This window comes from Hipposideros armiger, unplaced genomic scaffold (assembly GCF_001890085.2).
Source record: "Hipposideros armiger isolate ML-2016 unplaced genomic scaffold, ASM189008v1 scaffold_97, whole genome shotgun sequence".
NCBI classification, from domain to species: domain Eukaryota; kingdom Metazoa; phylum Chordata; class Mammalia; order Chiroptera; family Hipposideridae; genus Hipposideros; species Hipposideros armiger.
Genome location: NW_017731447.1, coordinates 1,349,186 through 1,357,582, shown reverse-complemented (window position 1 = coordinate 1,357,582; position 8,397 = coordinate 1,349,186). Strand labels below are relative to the sequence as shown.

Genomic DNA, 8,397 nt, shown 5'->3' with positions numbered 1-8,397 from the left:
CCACTGACCAGAATTTACCACTCCAGGAGTTCCTTTCCTCATACTTCCAGGTTACAACATACGTTGTCATTGTTCATCTCGTAGCAAGCCACAGTCAGTGTTCTATGTCATGGTCTTTAATCCTGGTTGGGGAGTAGGGAGAGAAGCCGGAAATTCACGATGTGTACCTGGTAAGACTGGCTGTTTAGTGGCCGTCAAGGGGGCGCGCCAGGCTGGGCAAGTGTCAGATGAGGTAGCAGGACTACATGGGCCCAAACCAAGCAAGTCAGCTGCTGTAGTGGCTGAGACAGGATAAGGAATTGAGAATTTCTTTTTTTTTTAAATTTATTTAATTATAGTTGGTATACAATCTTACATTGGTTGTATTAGTTTCAGGTGTACAATTTAGTGATTCGCCATTTTTATACCTTACAAGGTGACCACCCCACTCATTCTAGTAATCATGTGTCACGGTGCAAATTTACACAATATTATTGACTATGTTCCTCTTCCCCTTTGCACCCTTCACCCCACCCCCTTCCTTCTGGTAACCATCCCTTTGGTCTGTGTTGCTATGAATCTGTTTTTTCTTTTGCATGGTTGCTTTATTTTTAGATTCCACATGTAAGTGAAACCATCCAGTACTTGTCTTTCTCTGCTGGACTTTTCACTTAGCATGATATCCTCGACATCCATCCATGTTTTCGCAAATGGCAAGATTTCATTCTTTTTTATTGCTGCATAATATTCCATTGTATCTATACACCACATCTTTGTTTATCCATTCATGTATTGATGGACATCTTGGTTGCTTCCATAGCTTGGCTGTTACTAGTAATGTTGCAATGACTAAAAGGGTGCATATATCTTTTCAAATGAGTGTTTTTGTTTTCTTTGGATAAACATCCAGAAGTGGAATTGCCGGGTCATATGGTATGTGTATTTTTAGTTTTTTTGAGGAATCCCCATACTGGAACTGAGGATTTGAGAGATGATGACAAGAGACTCGCATGAGGCACATAAGATGCGTCTGATAAACTGAACAAGAAAGGTGAAGGCTGAAACGTGCAGTTACGTCCAACAGGCAGCTACAAATTCAGAACTGGAACCGCCTCTAGAACTTCAGTGTTTTGAAGGTTCCAGAAAGAATAACCACAGAGCATTATATTCCTAGACAGTATATAATACATGAGGAGCAACATGGGCTTTGGGGACAGATGTGCACTGAAGTCACAGCTGCACATGAACTTGGGCAATTTCCTCAATCCCTTTAAGCCTTGGTTTACTATATAGCTCATACTTGTAAAGCATGTGGCTGGTACTAGACATAAAGCTCAACAAATTGTGGCAATTATTATGATCGTTAATATCATCCTTGGATGACTGTGTCATCTTCCCAAATCTTTTCTCTTCTCCACGCTGACTCTGACTGTGCTTTTCCTAAATGCTCCTTGAGCAGGGTGGGTGGCTTGAGCCAGGGTCCTTGAGATCCTCTCAAAGGCAGTTGCCTCTGGGTCACTTTGCACTTGAGGCCATGGAGCCCCTAGGAAGGTGGGTGGCCTAACACAGGGTGCCGACACATTAAGCCCCACGAAGGCAGCATCACCTTCGATATGCAGATGCGACAAAGCTTAAATGGTGATTTGCTCTTATAAGTTTTTTCCCCTTCAAAGTAGGCAAACAAAGTTTTTTGGAAAAAATTTTTGCCTTGGTGCCCCCAAGAAAGCACAGCCAAGTACAGAAATGTTGCCAGAGCCACACAGTAAACAGGTTCTTGTAAGACTTTAAAAACAGAAGAGATTACCCTTACACGAATGGTATTTGATGGGATATCATCTCTAAATTATACATATGAAATTTTCTTTGTTCTCCTAAGTTGATATCCTCTTGAATTTATATAAGTATATTAAATGCTAAGAGTAATACACACCGAAAGCTCATAAATGTTTTGGAAATTTCTGGAACAGTAAAAACAAACACACCTCATGCTTCTGTTCAAAACTCACATCACTCAGAATAAAACAAACCCAAATCCTTACTGAAGGCCTTTAATAACCTATGGGATCTGGTCCCCAGTCATCGGACCTCATCTCTTACTATTAGTAATACTAAAAGGCAGGGCAGCAACCTAGCAGTCTCTAGAGATAGATTACCTGAACTGCAGTCCCAGCTCCATAACTTGATGGTTACGTGCATTGGGGGGGTGGGGGTGGGGTGGTTACTTAACCTTCCTGTGCTTTGGTTTCCTCATCTCCAAAAGAGAAAAGCAGTATTCACTTCACATAGTGGATTAGATAATATTTTTTAAGTACTTAGAATAGGGCTACTAGTAAGGACTATTTCAGTGTTTGTTAAATAAACAAAACACGTCCCTTCATTCATTGCACTCTAGCCGCACTGGCCTCCTTGCTGTGCCTCCTGCAGGCCAAGCACAGTCCTGCCCATGGGTCTTTGTATTTCTTGTTCTCCCACTTGGCCATGTGGCCAATTTCCTCACATCCTTCACGTCTTTGCTCAAATATCACCTTTGAAATGATGACAACCCTATTTAAAACTGCAGTCTCCTCCTCTACACCTCTGCTTCGTTTATTTTTCTCATTAGCACCTACCTACTTCTAATAGTCTATATAATTTGCAAATTTATGTGTTTTTCATCTGTCTCCCCCTAACTGGATGGTAAACAAGGGCAGGAGTATTTGTTTTATTCTTTGATGTACCCCAAATGCCTGGAAAATTGCATAGGACACTGAAGGTGTTCCATACTATCTGTGGAATGAATGAATGCACTTTTTATTTTTCAGGTGAACAAGTTGAACCTATTTTGAAGATTGATTTGTAAATGAGCTTCCTCACTTATATGTAAAGTGCAAAAGAGCTCCCTAAAAGTTTCTTTCTGAAGTTGAATAGATAAGATCTCCTTCCCACACTATGGTTTAAGAAATTCATTACCAAACTGTTTTTTTTTTTCAAAGATATTTAAAGACAAACTTTAGCTGAAACTTAGGTCAAGCTATCTTTAATTCCTAATGAGCATGTTCCTAATTAATGAGCTTGATCAACTCCTGATGAATTGGTGGACTCTGTGGCACTGTCATTTATCCAATGTCACCTAGAAGTCATGGCCTGTCATCAGGACACGGAAAGGAGAGAACTATTATGATAAACACCTACTCTAGGTTAGGTAAGCTGCTGTGCTCAAATCTGTGAAGCAAATATCATCATCTCCATAGTACAGATAAACAAACCAAAGTCTACAGAGGCTCCAGGTCACACACCTAATAGGAGATAGAGCCAAGATTGAAACCATCCGTTTGTAAAATCTATGCCCTTTGCAGTATCTCACTTTAAGCCTCAGATTTCTCATTTGTAATATATAGGAACATTACGTGGACACAGTGATTATGACAATTAAAACAACATATATAAAGCAGAATACTCAGTAAATGACAGCTTTTTTTGTGTGTGGCCATACTTTAGGCATGATGGTGACACTTTTTCCATGNCTCCACAGCTAAGATGCTGAACAACAGCTCAACCTGGAGCTGGGCTGCTGTGAGTCGCCGGCGACGGCGTAGGCTGAAGACCCTGTGGCAGTGGGCTGCCATGGGCTACCGTGTGTAGCCAGCAGCCAGCGTGAGCGGCCAGCAGCCGCAGTGAGCGGCTGTCCAGAAGCCGGCGACTGATCTGCCTCGCCTGGGAAGAGCGCAACGATGGTGCCAACTTGGGCCAGTGAAGCCCAAGGTCCTCCACAACTAGACTGAGGAACAAAAGGACAGCAACTTGTCTGTTCCCCTTCCCCCAATTCCTCAATAAAAATCTTTAAAAAAAAAAAAGACATAAACGTAGTGAGTAAATGATAGCCCGTTACAGCAATGTAAAGGGAAGCACAGAATTGACAAATGGACATTACAGATCATAACAGCTCTAGCCAAGTTTAGGGGATGGAGAGACCATTCAAAGTTGGAGAGGTCAGGAAAAAGTAGAGTAGAAAGGATTTGAACGTTCACTCTGTCCCTCCAGTATTCCTTCTTCCTTGCTTTCCTCCTTTAGTTTTCTTGCTTCTTTTTCTCCCATCTCTCTCTCGTCCTAACCCCTTTGAAAACATTAATGCAACATAACCATGGTTAGTTATCATCATCTCTCAAACCTGGCTGATCGTGAGAATCTCTTGACAAGCTTATTAAAAATATAGATTCCAGGGTTTCGCCTCAGAATGATTGCATCTTATTCTCAGTCGGTGGGGCATGGATGGCTGCATTACGTGTCGTATCAGGTAATTCTGATTTTCAGCCATGTTTGGGAATCTCTGGGTATGACTGTAATCATGGTATCCAAATGTGCACCAGTCCCTAGCTGCATTCCATGGCACCTCTGATTCTATCAAGGATCTGGACAAATCCAGGAGGTCTCAAGCACACCTGAGAAAGAGAGTGTGCGTGCATCTGTGTAACAACTCCTCCACGAATGAAAAACATTCCAAAGTGCATACATTACTAAGAGGGCTCAATAGTGACATCTGTGTTTATGGGGATAGCTTATCCCCATAAACAAACTTTTATTTTCAGCACTTGAGAATCCTAAAAATCTCAAAAGACCCTTCTGCTATGGGAGACCCTCAGAGTCACTGTTAGGATATACAATATCGACTGTCCAGATTTCACAAATTACAACAGCTTGCTATATTTCCTTAAGATTTAAAAATAAATAAATAAAACATGTTAGTTACAATGGTAGGCCCTTCCATCCCATCTCTACCCAGACATAACCAATCTCTTAAAGATAGTGGGAATCCTTCTTACATGTTTTTATATTTTTACTACACCATATATATGTGTTTTGGTTGTTTAAACATGGATATCAGTAGTGTACATATTTTTCTGAAATCTGTGTTTCTTTCAATGTCATGTTCTTGAGATTTATCCATGTGGTACTTGCAGGGCTAGTCCCTTCTTTATAAAATAGGGATATCATATATTACATATATACCTATTACATATAGCACTGCAATAATAGTCCCATCATATAAATTTCCTAGATTATATTCTGTGGGGTTGATATTTATGCTCGTTTCTTACTATTTCAAATCATGACATAACGAAAGTACTTGTACATACCTCGTTGGACACACATGAGAGTTCTTCTAGACTATATCTAGAATGGAAATTTCTAGGGAATAGAATCTGCACATTCTCAACCTTACCTAATTGTTCTCTAGGTTACTCTCCACAGTAGCTGAACTAATTTTTACTCTCATCAACAATATATGAGAATTTCTCTTTCCAGCATTCTAACCAACACTGTTGAGTTTTATAAAAATACATACACGTCTGGGCCCTATTTTCAGATTCTCGCCGGGCAGCTCCAGCGTGTGGTTTGACACAGGCCACAGGTGATGTGAAACACGAATGTGACTGAAAGCCTCTGCCCCATGTATGTATTAATACGTATACACGTGCTAATATATGGATGCGTGAATTGGCACAGTGAGAGTGCTTGGTAACTTTGTTGGTGACATCTGTGTTGGCGGCATTCAGGTCCTGGAGGAAAGGGTAGAGAAGTACCATGGTCCAACATACCTTGCAGATGTATTTCGAATCAAACAGAGGTATGTGACTTACCAGTCCACTGGGTGTTACTTATGTGAAGTCTCCCCTTTGCCAGCTAGGCTGATGGGTGCCGGCGGGTCGCTTTCTAAAAGCTGTCTTGCCTCTCACTAGGTGTACGACGTGGTGTCATTTGTCAGGGCTTGCTGATGTGCCATCGCACAGGGTAGGGTGCATGTCGGCCGTGTCAGCCAGGCCGCTGGGTGGTGTCACTTCATGGAGCATTTGTGGCTTTTTCAAAGCCCTGAGGAATCTGAGAAGCAAGTGAGGGAATGATGCATGAAGACAAAAGGCAGTGGAAAGAGTGACCAGCCAGCAGGCTCCGGCAGGCTAGAACTCTCTGTCCTTGTTATTGCTGCTTTGTGAAAATGCCGCCGGCTTCCTGGCAAGGTCTGGAAGGTAGAGGCTTCTTGACAAAACAAGGACAAGCGAAGTGTATTTTGAGGCTGGAATCTGGTTTCCCAGCTTCTCCGTTTTCCAGTGGAAGGTACAGGGTGAGGATGGGGGCACCCTGTGCCCCTTGGTAGGTTGAGGTCAGTCTTTCCCTCTCTCTTGGCTGCTTTCCCAAGAGTTTTCTCCTCCCATAGCTCTGGTCTCAAAGGCCTAGAAGGGCTGACTGGGGGGAGAAGTTGGGCGGTGCCCGGGACAGAGCTGCTCCCCAAGGAATGATCTGAAGGTCAGCGTAGGGGAGGAAAACGGGCTTCAGCCATTATTCCCATTCAAGGGAGCTTTGCCACAAAGTGCCTCCTGGTTTGGGGCAGTGAGACCAAGGGGTGCTCTCATTCCTCGCCTGCTTTCCTCCGAGCTATTTGTGCTCCGGTGCCACACACGTTCATAGCACAGCCCACTTCAGCTTTCAAAATTGAGGTTGAAACTCGGGACAGGTAAGTGGGTTTATTAACTCCTCACTGCATGGTTATTTGGGCTTGTCATTGTTGGGCTTTTAAGAGGTCATCCTCCACTTTTTCCACCAGATAATCTCCTTTCTTTGATGCAAATCTAGATGCAAAGTAGGGAAGCAGTCAGCATTCCCCTTCTCTCTCACTATCCACCAGCGATGAGGATAATGAATAAAAATAGGGCTGGATACAATAGGGCTGAGCTGAGGGTGTGGTTTGCTTGGCAACAGCTCAGGAAAAGTTATTTCTCTTGGTTCCCAATGCTCTTGACTTCGCCTCTGCCTGATGAAGTCCTAAAAGAAAAAAAAAAAGAAAACCCAGCTTGAATGTGACTTTTTTGGGTGAAACTCCCATCCATAGAGTTAATCAATCCCTTCTTTCTGGTCCCATAGCATTTTGTTCTTATAAAAAGCATTCATCATATTGTGTGACAATTACTTGGGATCATGCCTTATTCTCTCTCTCTCTCTCTCTCTCTCTCTCTCTCTCTCTCTCTCTCTCTCTGTGTTTCCAGTATTTATGTACTGTACTTTAACATAATCATCCTTCGATACATATTTATTGGATGCATCAAAGTTCCTGAGACAGCACCAATATTCAGTTCTTCTATTTTCTTAATTATCCCCAGTCTTTTCCTTGGGGTGAACCACAAGCAGTTTCAACTCCACAGGAAATGGAGGACATGGTAAAACGAAACGTAATTTTTTTTCTAAGGAACTGCTCCAGCAGGAGTGGGCGTTTTTTCCAGATATATCCTTTTGTTACAGGTACAGAAATTGTTTCTGGTAAACACTGCCATGATTATCTCTGAAAGGCATGTCTGTGGAAATTGTTATTTTCCATTTACAGATGGACAGATGGAAGCTTTCTTTCTCATTTACCAATTTACAGACTATCCACTCTGCTCAAAGGACTGTGCTAGGATTTTCATGGGCTACAAAGATGTACAAGACATGGTTCTTGTTCTCAAAAGGAGTGCTATCATCTGGTTAGGATGAAAAGGTATTCGTATGCAAAAGTGTCTACAACGTGGGAACATTTAAGTTGAATTGCATGACTGGTCCAAAAAGAAGCACCAAAGGGAATGTAGAAGAGAAGCAAAAGAATTTCCAGCCAAGGTGATTGGGGACACAGCATCGTGGTCAGCATGGCATTTGAGAGGAGCACATTTCGCGCTGATAATTCTCTGTTTGGCCCCTGTGTTTGTTTCCCGTGACAGCCTTAATAAATGGCCACAAACTGGGTGGCTTCAAACAACAGAATTTTTACTTTCTCACAGTTCTGGAGTCCAGAAGTTCAAAAGCAAGGCTCTGGCAGGGCCGCGCTCCCTCCGAAGGCTGTAGGGGGGAGTCTGTTCCTCGCCTTTCCCAGCTTCTGATGGCTCCAGGCTTTTCTTGGCTTGTGGTCACTTCACTCCAATTTCTGATTCTGTGGTCACGTTTGCCTCCTGTTCTTCGTTTTCAAAACTCCCCTTCCTTTTCGTGTATTAGGATACAAGTGAGTGCACTTAGGGCCCACCAAAATACACTAGGATCAGCTCTTCTACTCAGGATCCTGAACTTAATCACATCGTTTGCCAGGTACAGTAATATTATCAGGTCCCAGGTATTAGAGCATGGACATAATTGCTTTGGAGGGGCCACTAGTCAGCCCATGACAGCCCCTTATCCTTCTCTGCTCTGCTCTGTGCCCCATGAAGCTGTGACCCACAGATGACATCACTCTACTGCCCTCTGGCTTACTGTTGGGTTTGGCCAGTGGGAAGCACCAGAAAGTATGAGAGGAGGAAAACGGGGTTGATATACTTCTTTCTTCCCCGCGTTTTAGCACCATCATGGTTCTGGCAGCAGCTATGCCCCTTCACGGTCCATAGCTCTTTCTAGACCCCCATCACACAAGTTCCTTCCCTTGGCTCT

General features: G+C 42.9%; 2 long non-coding RNA genes across 3 annotated transcripts in view; one reads left to right on the top strand and one right to left on the bottom strand.

The window, feature by feature from the left end:
• LOC109384617 (uncharacterized) overlaps positions 1 to 7,743 on the top strand; it is a 163,792-nt gene extending 156,049 nt beyond the window's left edge. Inside the window, exon 5 of the long non-coding RNA XR_002124438.1 lies at positions 7,331 to 7,743. This is a non-coding gene — a long non-coding RNA (uncharacterized LOC109384617). The remainder of the gene's footprint in view (positions 1 to 7,330) is intronic.
• LOC109384620 (uncharacterized) overlaps positions 1 to 8,397 on the bottom strand; it is a 118,827-nt gene that overhangs the window by 78,813 nt on the left and 31,617 nt on the right. For both annotated transcript variants that reach the window (XR_002124442.1, XR_002124443.1), the window contains exon 2: positions 5,598 to 6,774. This is a non-coding gene — a long non-coding RNA (uncharacterized LOC109384620). The remainder of the gene's footprint in view (positions 1 to 5,597; positions 6,775 to 8,397) is intronic.